We start from the raw sequence: 16,458 nt of genomic DNA, 5'->3' as shown, positions 1-16,458 counted from the left end.
AACAGTCAACTACCCAATAAGGAAATGATTATTGGGTAGTTGAGTAGGAACTTGACTAGTCGCTTCCCCCCCCAGCCCTTGCTGCCTCTATCAGAGAGAGGCAGCAAGGGGGGAGCATGAGCCAGTGCTGGGGGAAGCTGGCTTAAAAGCCGGTCCCTGCCCAGTATCATCTCCGCTGGGGGGGGGGGGGGGGGGGGGAGGCAGGGGAGGCAGGAGGCAGCAGGGAAATGGCACAGCGGGGATTGTAATAGTCCCACTCACATCTGTCCCGCTGCTGCTCCTCTCCCTTGGGAGTGTACAAGAGCTTCCTCTGGCTCTTGTACATTTCAAAGGAAGAAAGCAAAGAGCACTGCTTTGCTCTCTGCTGGTGAGGGTTCCGGCTTCCCATCTCCCTTTGAAATGTACAGGAGCTATTGCAGCTCTTGTACATTTCAAATAGAGAGAGGCAGAGGGAACCCTGCTGTTTCTCTTCCTTTGAAATATACATTTCAAAGGGAGAGGCGCAGTGGAATAGTGAGTGCCCCCCTTATTGACTAATCGAGTAGTCGATGGAAATTCCATTGACTACTTATCGAAATGTAACATCCCCAGTATCGGGAAACATCAGCTTTATGGCCATGCTCCTATAAACCAAATTAAGAGCACTGTGCTGTTCTGCATCAATCACTTGTGTCACTCTAGTTTAAATTCTTTATTGCCTTCTGACTGCAGGTTAATGGACATACTTCAAGACGTCAGCCAACAGCATTTTTTAAAAGTTGGCTGCAAGTTACCCAAAGGGCAGGTGTTATAGATTATATGCAATCCTGCACCAGGAATAATGAACAGCTGCCAGACCCCCAGGGGGAACACCGGGAAGGGCAATTCCTGCCCTTGTGGCAGGCATGCAAAACAAATACAGACACCTCCTCCCCCACAGGTTTTTATTTCACTCAGGCTTCCATGCTGTAGCCTCTCTCTATAGTCAATCAGCTCTGCTCTCCTGCCTTCCCACTTTGGAGTGAGCTGTCCTTTCTATTTTAAAGGCCCTCGCTGCAGCAGCATGACAGCTCATAGGCTTTATCCCTGTTTTCCCCATGGGGATTTAAGGCAGAAAGAGGCTCAGTGCTCTGCACAAGCTAACACACTCTCTGGTAGAGGCAGGATTTGAACACAGGCCTCCCACCACTAGTGTCTTAACCACTGGACTATCCTTCCTCTTATGCAACCTAATGAGCTGAGCTTGCTAGTCTGCTTGATGCTTGTGGGATGGTTTCAAAGGCAAGCGGTTTCTTATGTTCACACCCATCTCACCCTCCCCATGGCCATGCAAAGTACAGTCTTGCCCTCTGTTAATATGGCATTTCAGTGTGATCCAAGCTGTTCTATGCAGTGACTTGAGAGTCCTCACACACTTTTTTCCCCTTGACTACTCCACCTCTAAGGAGGCAAAGCCTATAAGGAATCTAAATATTTTGATAACAGGCACAACCCAGAACTTTGGCAAACTTCCACCTGCCTGCCTCCTGCTCTGGAAACAAAACATTTTTAGAATTTCCAAAAGAACCGTCTTAGGCCAGGGCTGCATTTATTAACTACTTATGCATGAGAAATGTTGCCAATCACATTCAATGGTCAGTGAAAAAAAAAAACAACCAAACAAGATGGCAGTGTTGTTTTAGCTCAGTCTTTGGCACATTTTCTTGTTGGGAGGGAGGCATAGTCTCATAGCTAAACTCTCAGACCATAGGACTCGCAGGCTTCTCCCCAGCATTCATGGATGAATTACATGGTGTAGGCCTTCACTACTGCCAAGAGGTTCCTCATCCTGCTCTGTAGATAAAAGGATGAGGAAGCTACTGCTCTGCTTTTTATTTTTCTCTGCAAGCCAGCGTCTCCTTTATCACCAAGAAACACACACAAAGATTCAGCTGCAATTGAAGGCTGGGAGTGGTTTTGTGGAAGCTCAAGTCACAGCTCAGCAGGCCGTCAGCAGCTGGTGGCAAACCTCATGACCACTGGAGGCAGACAGGCAGTCTCTGAATGCTGAACATCCCGAGCGAGTGGGATGATGGCCTGTGAACTATGCTTAGGTGTCGTCATTTACTTAAGAAAAAGAAACTCAAGCAAGTAGAGTCGCAGCCTTTAGGCCCAATCTGGATTTCCAATACCACAGTTAAAGGGGTCCCACATTTTTAAAAGCTACTCATGACTTTGGATGCCCGACTTGAGACACCTTGAAGGAGCCTGACTTTGAGAAGCTGGCCGTGCAGTCCTTCCTCAAAATCAGGCCATTTGAGGTGTCTTAAATTTGGGCACTCAAAGTCACTGGCTGCTTTTGCAAATATAGGTCAGCATAATTGGTTCAGTCCATTATAAAGTTAGTGGCATCTAGAACTTTGAAACCTGGTTTGAATTGCAAACACCCTTACACTTCAGTGAGTCTTAATTCTTGCTCACCTGGCAAAGGAGCTGGGACGTCTTGTTCAAACTCCACTCTAACTCTTTGGCCGTTAGTTTGGTGAGAAGCCCATTTGACTTCAGTGGGATATTTGCATCTGCAAGTTCTACTCAGCATGAGTAAGGATAATAAAATCTGGCACTGATGGCAAAATAGTGATCACTAATGTTTGAATCCTAAGAATATCAATGCTCAGAGCTAGTTAGGTATAAGCTAACAGTGTACTCAGTCTTGTGCATTATAAAGGGAGACAGACCAAGCCTGCCCCAAAGAGTTTACATCTAAGAAGAGGTACAATGAGAGAAAAGCTTTTGGGGAAAAAAGTTTACACGTTTATTCTTCCTCTGCGGTAGGTTTAGTTTTAGAGCTGTTCATTTACATCATCTTAGCTGAGAAAGAGCCTCCTATTTCTATAGCACTAGGTTAAAGAATAATATAGAAGAGGGAAAGAATGGACCAGGTTTCAAATCAACTAAAATTCTGAAATGGGAGTGAACTTACAGTGTGTGTAGCTGCAGCATTAATAATAACTGTCTTTACTGCAACAGGGGGTCAGTTTATAAGATATACTGAAGTGTTGCATTCCCACTTAAGTAAATATGTATCCTATGGGCTTCAGTATAATTTGATCTTGGACTATTTCGTGTCAGTCCATTTTCCCATCAATTGTCTCTGCTAAAGAGGCTAAAATTCCCTTATGTAACTCTGTCTTCACCCAAAAGTGGTGCAAAAGGCTGTCTGGACATTCTGCTTTGTGTGTCTTATTTGGTTCAGGGTTTGTCTACACTTAAAAGTTTAAAGAGCAGCTGAGGCAGTGTTTTAATCTAAAAGTGTGGTATGAGCGCTGGCATGAGCGCTGAGAGAGAGTTTTCTCAGCACTCCATGTAAACTGGCTCCCAGTGCTGTGGCCTGGTTCACATTGGTGCTTTACTTACAACTTGTATGACTTGCTGTACATGAATGTCCCCAATTTAACTGTAACTTGCTGCACTTGGGTAGGGAGTGGTTTCTTCACACCCCTGAGGCCAGAAAATTACAGCGCTGTAAAGTGCCAGTGTAGACTTACTCCCAGTTTCAAAGGCTACGTCTAGACTGGCATGATTTTCCGCAAATGCTTCTAACGGAAAAGATTTCCGTTAAAAGCATTTGCGGAAAAGAGTGTCTAGATTGGCACGGATGCTTTTCCGCAAAAGCACTTTTTGCAGAAAAGCGTCCGTGCCAAGCTAGACGCACTTTTCTGCAAAAAAGCCCGATTGCCATTTTTTGCGATCGGGGCTTTTTTGCGCAAAAGAAATCTGAGCTGTCTACACTGGCCCTTTTGCGCAAAAGCCTTTTGCAGCTGCTTTTGCAGAAAAACTTGCCAGTCTAGACACAGTGTTTCCAACTGATGCAAGCTAAACTGAAATCAGCCGGGCTTAAATCAGAATCTATGTCCACCCAGCCTTTTGTGTGAACCCCCCTTAATAGATTTAAAATAACACTTGTTACAGTGGTGCAACTCTGGGGGTAGGCAAGCCTGAGCACTTTTGGCAGAGAGATTTATTTGTTCTTGGATATGGAATTCATAGTACAAACAGTGGGTCTGATCCTAATATTATGGAAGCCAATGGACTTCAATAGCAGCAGGACTAGGCTCAATCCATACTGAGAAGAAAAGGGTCGGTAGAACTAACTCGTATATGTGACTTAGAAATAAACCTTCTGTCAGCAGCAAGGAAGAGAGCCTGTTGTCAAAATACGGTTTGGTTAATGAAAAAACATCATTTAGTTCTGTGTTCTTCAACCCTTTTATTGTTTAATTCTGGTTCTGCACATCACTCCAAAGGGCTCCAAAGGATCATACCCTTAATAATAAAGCTGCTTGTCTTCATTGATGAAGAATCAGGCCCTGACAGAGCTTTATTATTTAAGTAGGAAAGAGAATACCCTGAAAGGTGCCCCAGGAAAAGGGAATGGGGAAAGAAAGTGTAAATAAAGGACGAGGCTGGGCAGACCCACAAGAAATATTTAACATTCCTTGCTCTCCACAAAGGGCAGGTCAAGGAAAAGGAATGAGTGGTTCGGATGGAGCACATGCCACAAATATTTTTCAAGTACTGTTCGGTGCAGTATATCGGGTCACATAAACATCCACAACAAATAGAATGAGTTTGTTCCAGAATGTGGCAAACCTTCCTGGGTAATTGTATATATGCAGGATTGGGTGAAACTATGTAGGGAAGCCACAGAAGCTGAATTCACAGCTGTACGTTGAACAGACAGGCACAAAAAGGGAAAGCTGTAGCCTGAGCACCAGATGTTTTCAGAACTGAGCAGTTACAGTGCATCCCGCAAGACCCAGTCAAAACAATATCTATTGCCATGTAATAGGTACACGTATAAACCCCGAAGGGTCAGAACTGAAAAATGTCAGAAAACCTCTAATGGCAAATGAAAATGGCAGACACACGGAGCCAGATGCTGATGTCTCTGACATCAGCGTGAAATCCAGCCTAGCTCCACAGAGGTCAACATTCCGACCCCCTGGACAATGTTTCTAAATATCATCAACAGGGCTAATATTGCTATCACATATGCTGGTGTAAACCAGAACTAATTTCCCTGAAATCAATGCGGGCAGAGCAATTTAAAAGTGATGTGAGAGCAGAATAAAAAAAAAAAATTCAGTTTATGCTGAGAATTCAACACACGCACAGTTTTAATAGTCATTTGGCTGTAACGTGTTCCCAACACGCTGTGAAAACCAAATCAGTAAGCGCGAATATGCTTTTGTCATATAAATGCTTCTATCACCATAGCTATTCACCAGTGGGCCGCCCTAGGCACTGGTGAGCCTCTCACAGCCTTGAGCCTCTGTGCTCAAGACAGGGCTTTCCGCTCTAGTCTGGCCTCCTTAGCACTATGGCCTGTGCTTCTAGAAGCATCACCACTAGCCATTTCATTGGAATCCCTCTGTAGAACATAAGGAATAGGCTGAGATCTCTTCGAGTAGTTTGAGCCTTCCACTGGTGCTCACTGGGTTCTGTATTTTAGAACAGTGTTTCTCAACCAGTGGTACAAATACCCGTAGGGGTACTCCAGAGAAGTCTGGGAGGTATGTCAACAGAACTCAAATTTGGAGAAAACTGAATTTTTATTATAAGTTTTACAGCGCTTTATTATTTTTGTACTTTTTACGCCCAAACATTTCATCGCCCGCCCGGCTACGATTAAGTTGTTTAAACAAGTGTGTTGCAATGGTAGAAAAAAATTGTGTGTGTCTGAAAACTGTAGGTACTGGGGGTACTTATAATTTTGTTTTTTAAAAAGGGGTACTTTATAAAAAAAGGTTGAGAAACACTGTTTTAGAAGCCCCAGAGACCAGAGAGAGAGCGGCAGTAGGTAGGTAGGCAGGTATTGTCTGTTCACGTAGAATAAGTTAAGCAGTTATTTTGGACCCAACTGCATCCTGGTGATTTCTTCATATTATTTGTATTGCATAAAGATCAGAAAGACACCACAGGGCTTGCGGAGGAACTCCACATCACGGGAAGGCATGGGAGGTGGGGAACTCTGATGGGATTAACTTCATAACTTCCTCAAACTGTGCTGGGGAGGTGCTGCTGCAAAACCATCAGCAACTAGCAACTTCTTGTGACTGTTTCATTTCTCCTGTCAAGGTACGGTGCTGTGCTAGACCATCTCAGTGGGAGCATCACTCGGCATGCTGTCTGGAAGGGGCAGGATGTTTCCCGAAGCGCCCCAGCATGGAAAGGGAGTGCATGCTCTGTTACTAGAGGGATGTAGAATTCTCTTCCTTCCATACTGGCTCCTGCCCTGCTAGGCAGAGTTATAGTTCTACCTCCTTTGGAGCCCCCTGAACTCCTAAGAAATTAGGGAAAGGTACACGGTGCTTTTGGACTAGAATTCTTCCCACCTCTTAAGGGGATCAGGAAAGAATGAAGGAGGCTCTTTAGCCTCCTTCCTTTGTACACCCATGTGGCTGGATCTGACCCTTGCCTAACATTCTTATCCTGCTCCTGAGCACTGTACAGAAAGGTCTAGCAGAGTATGGTTAGCTACAGTACCTCTTTTTCCTTTCCTGCTGGTGCATCGTTTAGCTCCAGCTGATATATATCCTATTGTGTGCAGTATGCAACCACTTACCAAGTGGAGTGCTTGGTGATTTAGGGATAGGTGAACTTCCTGGAGCTCAATGTTTTGTGAACCTTGCGACCTATTTGTTTGGCGATTGCAGAGCTCCCAAATCTAGCTGGAGTTCATGAACTTAATCTTCCTGTAACTGAAACCCATGATTTAGTCAAGAGTGATTCAATATTTAAAATAAATGTTTTCCTTACTAAAGGGAAAGCCTGTTCTATGTATAAGGGATAGAAATAACACCTTCCCAAAACTTTCATGTGGCAAAAGTGGGTGGCCCAAACACTAGATGCGCACACACAATCATTTTTCTAATTAGACTTTTTCTCCCCACCCTCCCCCCGCTTCTCTTGATCTCAGACTGTCTCCTTTCTCCCTGCCTGATCTCTCCTCCTGTTGTATATGGCTTTTCAATTTTTTATTTTAGTTTCTGACATCTTTCTGGTCCCCCTTTCCCTGCAGTTTCCTTTAAGCAGAAGATGAAGCCTGAAATGTTAGAGTTCAGCTCAAATGTCAAATCTGGGGTCATACATCCAATCTTGAACTGTTGACTTAAACATGGTAATAAACGTAGACTGAAATGATCCCATCCAGCTCATCGCATGAAATAGTATCAATGCCTGGTGTACCAGGTATCTCCACAGAGGTCAGGGTAAGAGATCCTCTCTGCCACAGACTGCAGAGTTACTCTGCGGTGGAGAGGATCTCTTACCCTGACCTCTGTGGAGATAGATTGACTGTGGAGGTGCCCTGCTACTGCACCCAAAACCATAAATAGCCTCAGAAACCCTCCTGTCCTTTGGGTTAGTAGGAGATCCTTCAGCAGCAACTGAGTTATGCACTGTGCAGGGCGTGCTTAAATATTGGCTAGCCCTGTGTGTCTTGCGCAATGGAACAGCATTGGTTTCCATTGCTCTTTCATTCCCCAAGGATGTTCTACTCCCAGACTACATCTGGAATGCCCATCAGCAACAGTGGAAATTTCACACGCACATCAAGGGCAGTACAAACCTAACATGCACAGTCATCGTCCAAAGGCATTTTTGTGCCAATTTTATTTTATAAAGTCACAGCATTATCCATCCATCTAAAGGACATAAATCATCAAAAACACGCTAGGATATTAGACAGGAAAACGTAAATTACTGGGTATGATAGAGTCTGTTCCACATCAGGTTCTTTCCTTTGAACTTTGGAAAGATGGTTATTAACCAGCAGGGTCAATGGTAAGACCTTTCCTTGAAAATATGCACTTCTCAACCACCCACATAACAAATAACCACTAATCTGTTTTACTGCCCTAGGCAACCCTATGGACAGAGTCTTCCGATGAGCTGGGTAACATAATGAGCAGAGGAAGAAATTGGCTATAAAGAATGGCATCTCTGGTGGAAACAAGAACCATTTTGCAGAACGCCATTAGGAACAATTCTTTAAAACTTGAATAAAATGGGCTAAATTCTGCTAAGTTACTTGGATCAAAGCCCACTGACTTCAGCAGGAGTTACACCTCAGTAAGGTTCCATCCACACTGTAGCAGCTCCCATGCTGGAGGAGCAAGTTACAAAGTAGCAAAGTCCCAAGTTAAACCATATTTTGATCTTGCAGTGTTGGTAGAACTGAACCATGCTCATTGGGCTCAGGGTATGGCTCTGATAAAGTGCAGACACTCCCATTGGCGTCGGTCCTGAGTCCCACCCATATAATGCAGGGTAGACTAGGGTAGCTGTTTTAAGGCAGAGCAAACCAAAAATGAGGGTGTGATGTAGCGGGGATTGTGTTTGGTCTGTTTGCTTTGTGATGTTGCGTGTGATTCCTACTGTCCTGTGCTGTTCTGTTGTAACCCCATGTATGTGCTTCAGTTTCCCTAGGCACTGCACTGGTGCACGGCTGGCAATGGGAATGTTGGGTGTGGCTGTCACTGCGGGAGGCTGCCCAGTCTTAGCACTTACACACCAATAGCTCAGGCTGACTGGTAACCTGAGCCTAGGTGAGGAGGAGCAACCAGGTGACACCAGGGGCAGCCCGTGCCCATAGGCAAACTAGGCAGCCGCCTAGGGCGCCAAATTGCATGGGGCACCAAATTCCAAACTCTCTCCCCTGACTGGCACCCTGTTCCCTCTCTCCGGCCCCCAGCCCCAGAACTTCAACTCCATCCCCAGCCCCCCTCTCCCCAACACAGAACCAAAACCCTCAGTCGATATCTGCCCTTGGGATGGGGGGTGGGGGGTGGGGCGCCGATTGCATGGTTCACCTAGGGCACCAGTTGCTGGCAGCTAGTCTAGGGCTGCTCCTGGGTGACACTTTGCCTGGGAATTTGAAAAAAGGAGTGGGGGAGGGGTGCCTGGAGGGCTGGGACCGGTTGCTGAGTGCGTGAGTTACTTTGGGCTGGGAGAAGATGCAGGGAGGGGGCCCAGGATTGTACTAGCTGCTCCTGGTTCCTGTGTTAACAAGTCTGTGCTATGCTGTGTCCCTGTCAATGAATAAACCTTCTGTTCTACTTGCTGGTTGAGAGTCACCTCTGACTGTGGATGGGGAAACAGCCCGGTGACTCCCCCACCCTCCGTGACAGAGGGCAGAATGTGGCTCTGTCTTTTTTACATCCAGCTAGGGTTGCCAGATGCTTGAAACAAAAATACCAAACACTCGCCCCACCCCCCCAAAAAAAACACTGGGAAAAAATTCTGTTGAAGGGGGGAAAAAACGGGGGGTAGACCCAAGTTCTTGAGCAAAAAAAAATTAAAATAAAACAGCATTAAAACAACATGTCCCCTTTACGAGTGAGTGCAGGGATAGGAACAGGGGAGTGGTTGATCACTAAGACCCAGGGGAAGCATTGCTTCACCTAGGTCTTTTGACCAGCAGCCATTTTGTGCCAGCAGCCTTGGGGAACCAGGTAAGCCTGGGGTTGGGGAGCTGGGGGCCAAGGGAGGATTCGGGGGGTGGGGAGGCCAAGCACTGAGTGTTTGTAGGGTTGCCAGGTGCCTGGCATTTTCGCCTCCTGGCCAGGGAAAAATTCAGAGAATACCGGACATCTCAGGAGTCCGGTATTCTCTGAGGTTTTTTTACTGGACAGGAGGTGAAAATATTCGACTGTCCAGGTGAATAGCGGACACCTGGCAACCCTACACCCAGCAACTTACATCTATTAATCTTTCTCTCTATTGTGAGCAACAGGCATGCCACAGACTTTATTGCCAGCATTTTACTCTGGGACAATAATGTTGTTTGCACCATTTTTACAGTGAAAGCAAAATCAGCCCATTTAAAGGGAGACCCTGAAAGCATTAGACTATGAGAAAAAGCCACAGTTCTGCCTCCTTCCCACTCCCTTCTAGAGGCAATGCCGGTCTGTCCACACTGCAATTAAAATCTTGAGGCGGGCCTGTGCCAGCTAACTCAGTCTTGCAGCCCTTTAGCTGCTTCATTGCAGTGTAAACATCCAGCCTCAAGCTGGACTTGGCTCTCTGATCCTTTGAGATGGGCGGATCCCAGAGCTCAGGCTGCAGCTTGATCGGAAACATCTACACTGCAATTAAATAGTCTCTCAGCCTGAGCCCTGAAGCCGGAGTTAGATGACACAGGCCAGCCACACTCATCTAATTATAGCGTAGACCTACTCTGAAAGGGAACAGTCCACTCTGCTAGCCGTGAAAGGCAGTCTGCTCTGCTAGTTTGCAAGGGAAGTTTCATTGTTTGCATTTCTCATCTCCACTCTCCTTCAAGGACTAGGAACAATCTGGCCCAAAGTAATCAGACCTGATAATTTATTCTATATTATGGACTTGATTGTTCAGAAAATCATAGGCAAATCATCTTGCCTAACAGTGTATCAGAGGGGTAGCCGTGTTAGTCTGAATCTGCATAAACAACAAGAAGTCCTGTGGCACCATATAGACTAAGGCTATGTCTACACTGGCATGATTTTGTGCAAGAACTCTTTTGCGGAAGAGTTCTTGTGCAAAAACTCTTCCAGAAGAGAGCGTTGACAGTGGCATGTGCCTTTGCGCAAGAGCATCCATGCCAGTGTAGACGCTCTCTTGCGCAAGAAAGCTCTGATGGCCATTTTAACCATAGGGCTTTCTTGTGCAAGAAATTCATGTTGCCTGTCTACATTGGCCTCTTGCGCAAGAACAGTTGCGCAAAAGGGCTTATTCCTGAGCGGGAGCATCATAGTTCTTGTGCAAGAAGCACTGATTTCATACATTAAAATGTCAGTGTTCTTGCGCAAGAACTCATGGCCAGTGTAGACAGGCAGCAAGTTTTGGCGCAAAAGGGGTCAGCAGATTTATTGGAGCATAAGCTTTCGTGGGCAAAGACCCACTTCATCAGATGCGTGTAGTGGAAATTCCAGAGGCAGATATAAATATACAGGCACGTGAAAAGGAAGGATTGATAGGATCTCATTGTTTTTGCCTAACTAAGGTGATTTAACAACAAAGCCATCTAGACCCAGGGGGAAATAAAGCCAGTACATTCAAAAAATACATAACTGATACAATGGGAGTGAAAACCTGCCTGCTGGCCCATACAAACATGAATGACCAGCCAGGCCTTGATTTCCTGGGTGTCTGCTTGATAGGAATCATCTAGACCTGGCAACAAAGAGCAGCAGATCTAGATAAAGGATTTGCCATTGCACAATGGCCATCAGTTTTATGATCAGAATCAAAGCAACATGCACATCAGCTGAAAGGCCAGACATATGTGGCTTGGTGTTACTTGCTGCAGCTATAAATGAACGAGGTTACTTACAATCTGCTGTAGTGGGTTCTGGTTTACCACTAGAGTGTTTTATACCAGTGTGGGAACATTTGTAAAGCAACCCTTCTCATGTGTTCTGGTCTTCTGGAGAAGGTTGTAATGAAGACAGCAGGTAACAATGGCTCAGAAAAAAATACCACAGTAAAACTCCAGTCATTGTTTGGTTTTTGTCAGATGTAGATTCTATTTACTCTCCTGGGGGGATTGTGTGGTTCAGCCTGCTAGTTTAGCACCTGCCTCTACTGTAAATAGACTTACTGAGTTCAGCTGGGACTACTCACATGCTTAAAGTTAGGCACGTGCTGAAGTGCCTTGAGGAATCAGTGCCCTAAGGCTAATGTCTCTGCAGCTGCTCACCTTTCCAGCTGAGGCCTGCTATTGTTCTAACTGCTCATTAGCTCTTATCTACTATCTCTTCCCTTGACAAACCACAGGCTTACTCATCATGTTCCTTCTGGGTGTGACTCAGCTCTTTACCTTCCTCCGCAAGAAGTACCCATCATGCTCCAGCATACTGCATTGTACAATATTTGAATGGCCTCTCCATGCTTGTGGGGGCTGCTTAATGTGGATTGTTTGGTAAGGGGGCTTTTTTCCTTTGTCTGTGTTCAAAATACCGAGCTAGAAACAGAAGAGGAATGGGTTTTAAGTTGACTTTTGCAGGGCATGCTTACTGTATGCTGGACTTGAACTGTAGACAGCAATGAGGCACCTCATCCTAAATGTATTTTGCTTTTGATTCGTGTGGTGAAAGGTCAAAACTTGACATTCGTTAAGCTTATGAGGGTGAAGAGACTATGATGCTGGCCAGTACTGTCTCATTGTTGCCCCTTGTACTGCCTCCTCAGTCTGCCTCTGTCGATTTGGTGTCTTGTCTTGCACTTAGATTGTAAGCTTCTTGAAGCAGGGGCTGTCCCTTTGTTCTGTGCTTGTGCCTGGCATAATGAGCTTCTGCTCCATGGCTAAGGCTTCTTAGTGGTATGGGATTATAAATAGTTTAATATACTATAGAAGCCCCCCAAAACTACTGATGTTTGCCCTTTCCTCAGACAGCTGGCACTGTTTAGCCTTCGTTAGATACAGGTCTACTGTGCAGCCCTATAAACTACTAGCTGAAGAATTCAGTTAAGTTCTGTGAGCTGAATAAACAGGAAATAACACAGGAAAGAGCTTACAGTGATGGTGACTACCTAGCATTTGCTTTCCTAGGATGATTCTAAAAAGGGGTTGCTTCATATTTTGCTCTTCCTCTCCCCATCCTGTCTACTTCAGTGTATTTAAATGTGGAGATTGAGTTAAGATTTGTGTTTGAGATTCAGAGTCTGAGGCTGTGTCTGGATTTGGATTTGAGACTGTCATAATCAAACCATGTCCAAACTCGTGAGATGTGGACTAAACTGGCAAACTAATGATACCAGTTGGTCTCAGAAGACTGCAACTGTATTTGAACTAGAATTTTAAAAACTTGCTTGTCTGGTTTTGGATCTGACCATAACACCTTTATTGTAGGAGCTAGTTCAGATCCAGGACTTCCAATCCAGTTTTCCTTCCACCATCCCCAAGGAGAGAGTTTGTCTCCATACTGATAAAAAGGGATGTTCTGTCTCTTGTTACTAGATCCTTGAATCCAAGATACAATGCTAATCAGTGAGACGACCACATAATTTGAGATGTGAGTTTCTTTGAGAACGCTCCTTTCAGCATGGGGCTGTTTCTGAGCAGGGTACATTTGGGGATAAGATGTATGGAAACATTGCCAGTCAAGCAGCTGTTCTGCAGATGCATGCTCATTTTATTAATTCTGGGTAATCCAGCAGCATGCATTGACTGACTGAGACTCATTGTTTTTGCAAATGAGGGAGATGTCTGTAAAAGACATCTCTGCTAATGATAAAGTGTAGTCTCATGCCATGCTGGTCCAGCTCTGGTAGCTAGTGCAGAAGGGGTTGTGCCAGATTTCCTTTACTCGTTCATGCCCGGGGAGGAGAACACAAGGACTGAACTTATGACTAGTGACTAAGAAGGGATGCAAGGTAGGAAGCAGAAGGGAGAAAGTGTCTTCTGCACCCTTTCATCCTCCTTCTGTTATATAGACACATGCAGAGTTCGGCACTAGCAGGCCATTCACTGAGACTCTTAACAGCCCCAGACAACTCTACTACAGTATAAGAAAGGAGGAAAATAGTACACAAATGTGAGGCTGATTTTGGCCTGGTGATTGCAGTAGCTCTTTCTTGTGTAACTAACTGCACATGCTACGGCTACTAGACCACGTTGTAACAGGGATTTCTTCATTGTATCTTTTTCTGTCTTCCCTGAGACCTAACACCAGACACTAATTGTATGTTTTCAAATACAAAGAAAAAGTGGTGATTCAGGACACATTCCCTCATAGGCAGAGAAAATTGATATTTAGATAGACAGATGTATCTGTGATGGACTATGGCTTGCTGGGTTTGTGTGTGTATGTGTATGAAATGAAATAAAAGCACCACCCTGACTTATTTTGAATCTTGGCAACCAAAGGGATTATTATCTTCTGTGTAAGCTGTAAGCAAATGACTACCCATTGCAGAGTGGGACAAGCTGAACATAGCAGCAAATAAAGAAATGGGATAACGAGCAGAGTGCTGTACATTGCTTTTAAAGGCACAAAACTCACTAACAATTACATAAAATGAAATATTGGCATAAAATATATTAAATCTTTTGATTAAAAATGTGAAGACTCAAGAGCATTTCTTGACCTCAAGAACTCAGTGCCTGGAAAATGAAAAGACTCTAGACAAACATTTACTGACCTACTGTTATGTCTTTGATTCTGTTTTCTAACGGTAAGGTCAAGAGATGGGGATCTATGACTCTGGGTTCTAGTCACACTTCTGCCACGGAGTCTCTGGAAGCACTGACAAGTCATATAGTTTGAAAACTTCAAGTCTAACATTAGGTACCTACATTTCTGTTTAGGCATCTACATAACTCGCAGTGCTCACTATCCCTGAAGAACATGCAACTGCATGTGTATTTTCCAACTCCCCTTGTTTGAATAGGTACCTAACTTTATGCACCCAAGTTTCGATATTTTGGCCATAACCTACTGTGCCTCACTTTACCCAGGGATGAAACAGCTACCTCCATAGAGGAGCTGTGACACTTCATAATTTAAAGTACTTTTGAAATGAACTTTACAGGTTAGGTGTAAAATGTTATCTGGTAATGAGACAGTGGTGACAAATTTATTTACTATGTTAGGGATATATCTTGATTAAGGGAGCATGAATTAATTGCTATTGTTTTCACTAGAGTGCATAATGGTATTTAAAGACAAAGAAGTGACAAATTCTAATTCAAGCCTTCTTTTAAAATCTGTATATGCTCTCAGTACTACAACAAATGTTAAAGCATTTTTTGATAGACTGAAATATTGTTAACAGGATTTTTAGTATGCTATTTTATCCCCAACCCAAGTAAGAGTAGTCATTGCTTCTTGTAAATCAGACTTGTCCTTGACATGATTAACACCTCATAAGCAAGCAGAGAGACAGGATGCTATATAAGGTAAGTTGAATTTATGCATTTGTATGCTGCTTAATAACTTTTTTGGTCAACTAGTACACAAAAATGAAAGGTCAAGTCTCTATGTAACTGGACCTCTGGATAGCCTTTGGACAAATGCAGTCATCCATGAAGTCTTTTGGGCTTCTAGCAGCTACTTAAGTGTTTACCATACCACACTTGGCAGGGAAACTTGGGTTAAAGACCTCCAACTTGGATATGTCTTGGTCTTAGTCTTGATAACAAACACTGCATGAAAGGCCTGCTGGAGCAAGAACAAGGTAACAGCAAAAAGTCCGTGGTCTGGTATTTCCCAACAGTCCCCTTTCTCATCTTACGTGATCTGGGCTGTGTAGGGTTGCCAGATGGTTTCCCAAAAAATACCAAATATGTGGGCTAAAAACTTTTTGAGCAAAAAAACCACTGCCATGAAGACACATACTATGTTTAATACTTAACTTTATTACAAACAGTCTTCATCCTACCCCTTTTCTATGTAAAGAGGCTTAGAAGTAATTGTGCAAATGTGCATGCTGCTTTCATTGTTTTCTATTTCTCTAAAGCAGTGGTCCCCACTGGGGCTGCCTGGGGGCAGGGCCGCACGCCCAGGGGTGGGGCTGCCCATATGCCACACACCCGGGGCTGGCGCCGCTCCTGTGCAGCGTGCCCAGGGGAGGGGATGCCCGTACGCCGCGCGCCCAGGAGCTGGCAGCACCCATGTGCCGCGCACCTGGGGCTGGCACCGCTCCTTTGCCGTGAGCCCAGAGCCGACACAGCCCTTGCGCTGTGCACCCGGGGGCGGGGCTACCCATATGCTGCGCGGCCAGGGGCCAGCACTGCCCATGCGCCCGGGGGCGGGGCCGGCCCCGATCACTTGGCGGGAGCACAGAAATGATTGTAGAAAACTCCCAGTGCTGATTGTGCCCCACCTCCCAGCCACTCTGTTAAACTCCCCCCCCCCCCCCCCTGCGCCATCAGGCTTCTGACATTCCCAGAGCGGTGATCATGGTCTCGCCTCTCAGCTGGGACTCCCAGGCTGGGAGGCAGGGCCACAATTGGTGCTGGGAGCCTATGCTTGTGCAGACGCCTAGCAGGGGTGGGGAGAGTGGCTGGGAGTCCCACTTCCAGTCCCTGCCTTCCAGCCACTCCAGGCTTCCATCCGGTGCACAGTTGGAAAAATCAGACAATACCAGACATTGAACATGTCTGGTATTTTCTGATTTATTTATTTATTTATTTTTGACCGGCCAGAGTGCAAATACCAAACTGTCTGGTAGAATACCGGACACTTAGCAACCTTAGGGTGTGAGCCACAGCATCTTCTGAGTTGCCTTAACTCTTCGTGCCCATCTCTAAAAGCTGATCATGGAGGCCTGTGCTGGCTGGTGAAAGGGATGGGTGCTTTCATAACTCCCACTAAATGTGCAAATTGTGCCTTCATGGCACTTAATTTCTCCAAAGGATGGTATTGCTTTAAAACTTTAAACCACAGCTAGAGTGTTTGATTTAGGGTAGTGAACCTGCTGGCTCAACATCCAGCCTGAAGGGCTCCATAATCC

The sequence above is a fragment of the Pelodiscus sinensis genome, chromosome 3 (genome assembly GCF_052426305.1).
Source record: "Pelodiscus sinensis isolate ZL-2025 chromosome 3, ASM5242630v1, whole genome shotgun sequence".
NCBI lineage: Eukaryota > Metazoa > Chordata > Testudines > Trionychidae > Pelodiscus > Pelodiscus sinensis.
Note: the sequence above shows the minus strand (reverse complement) of the source record.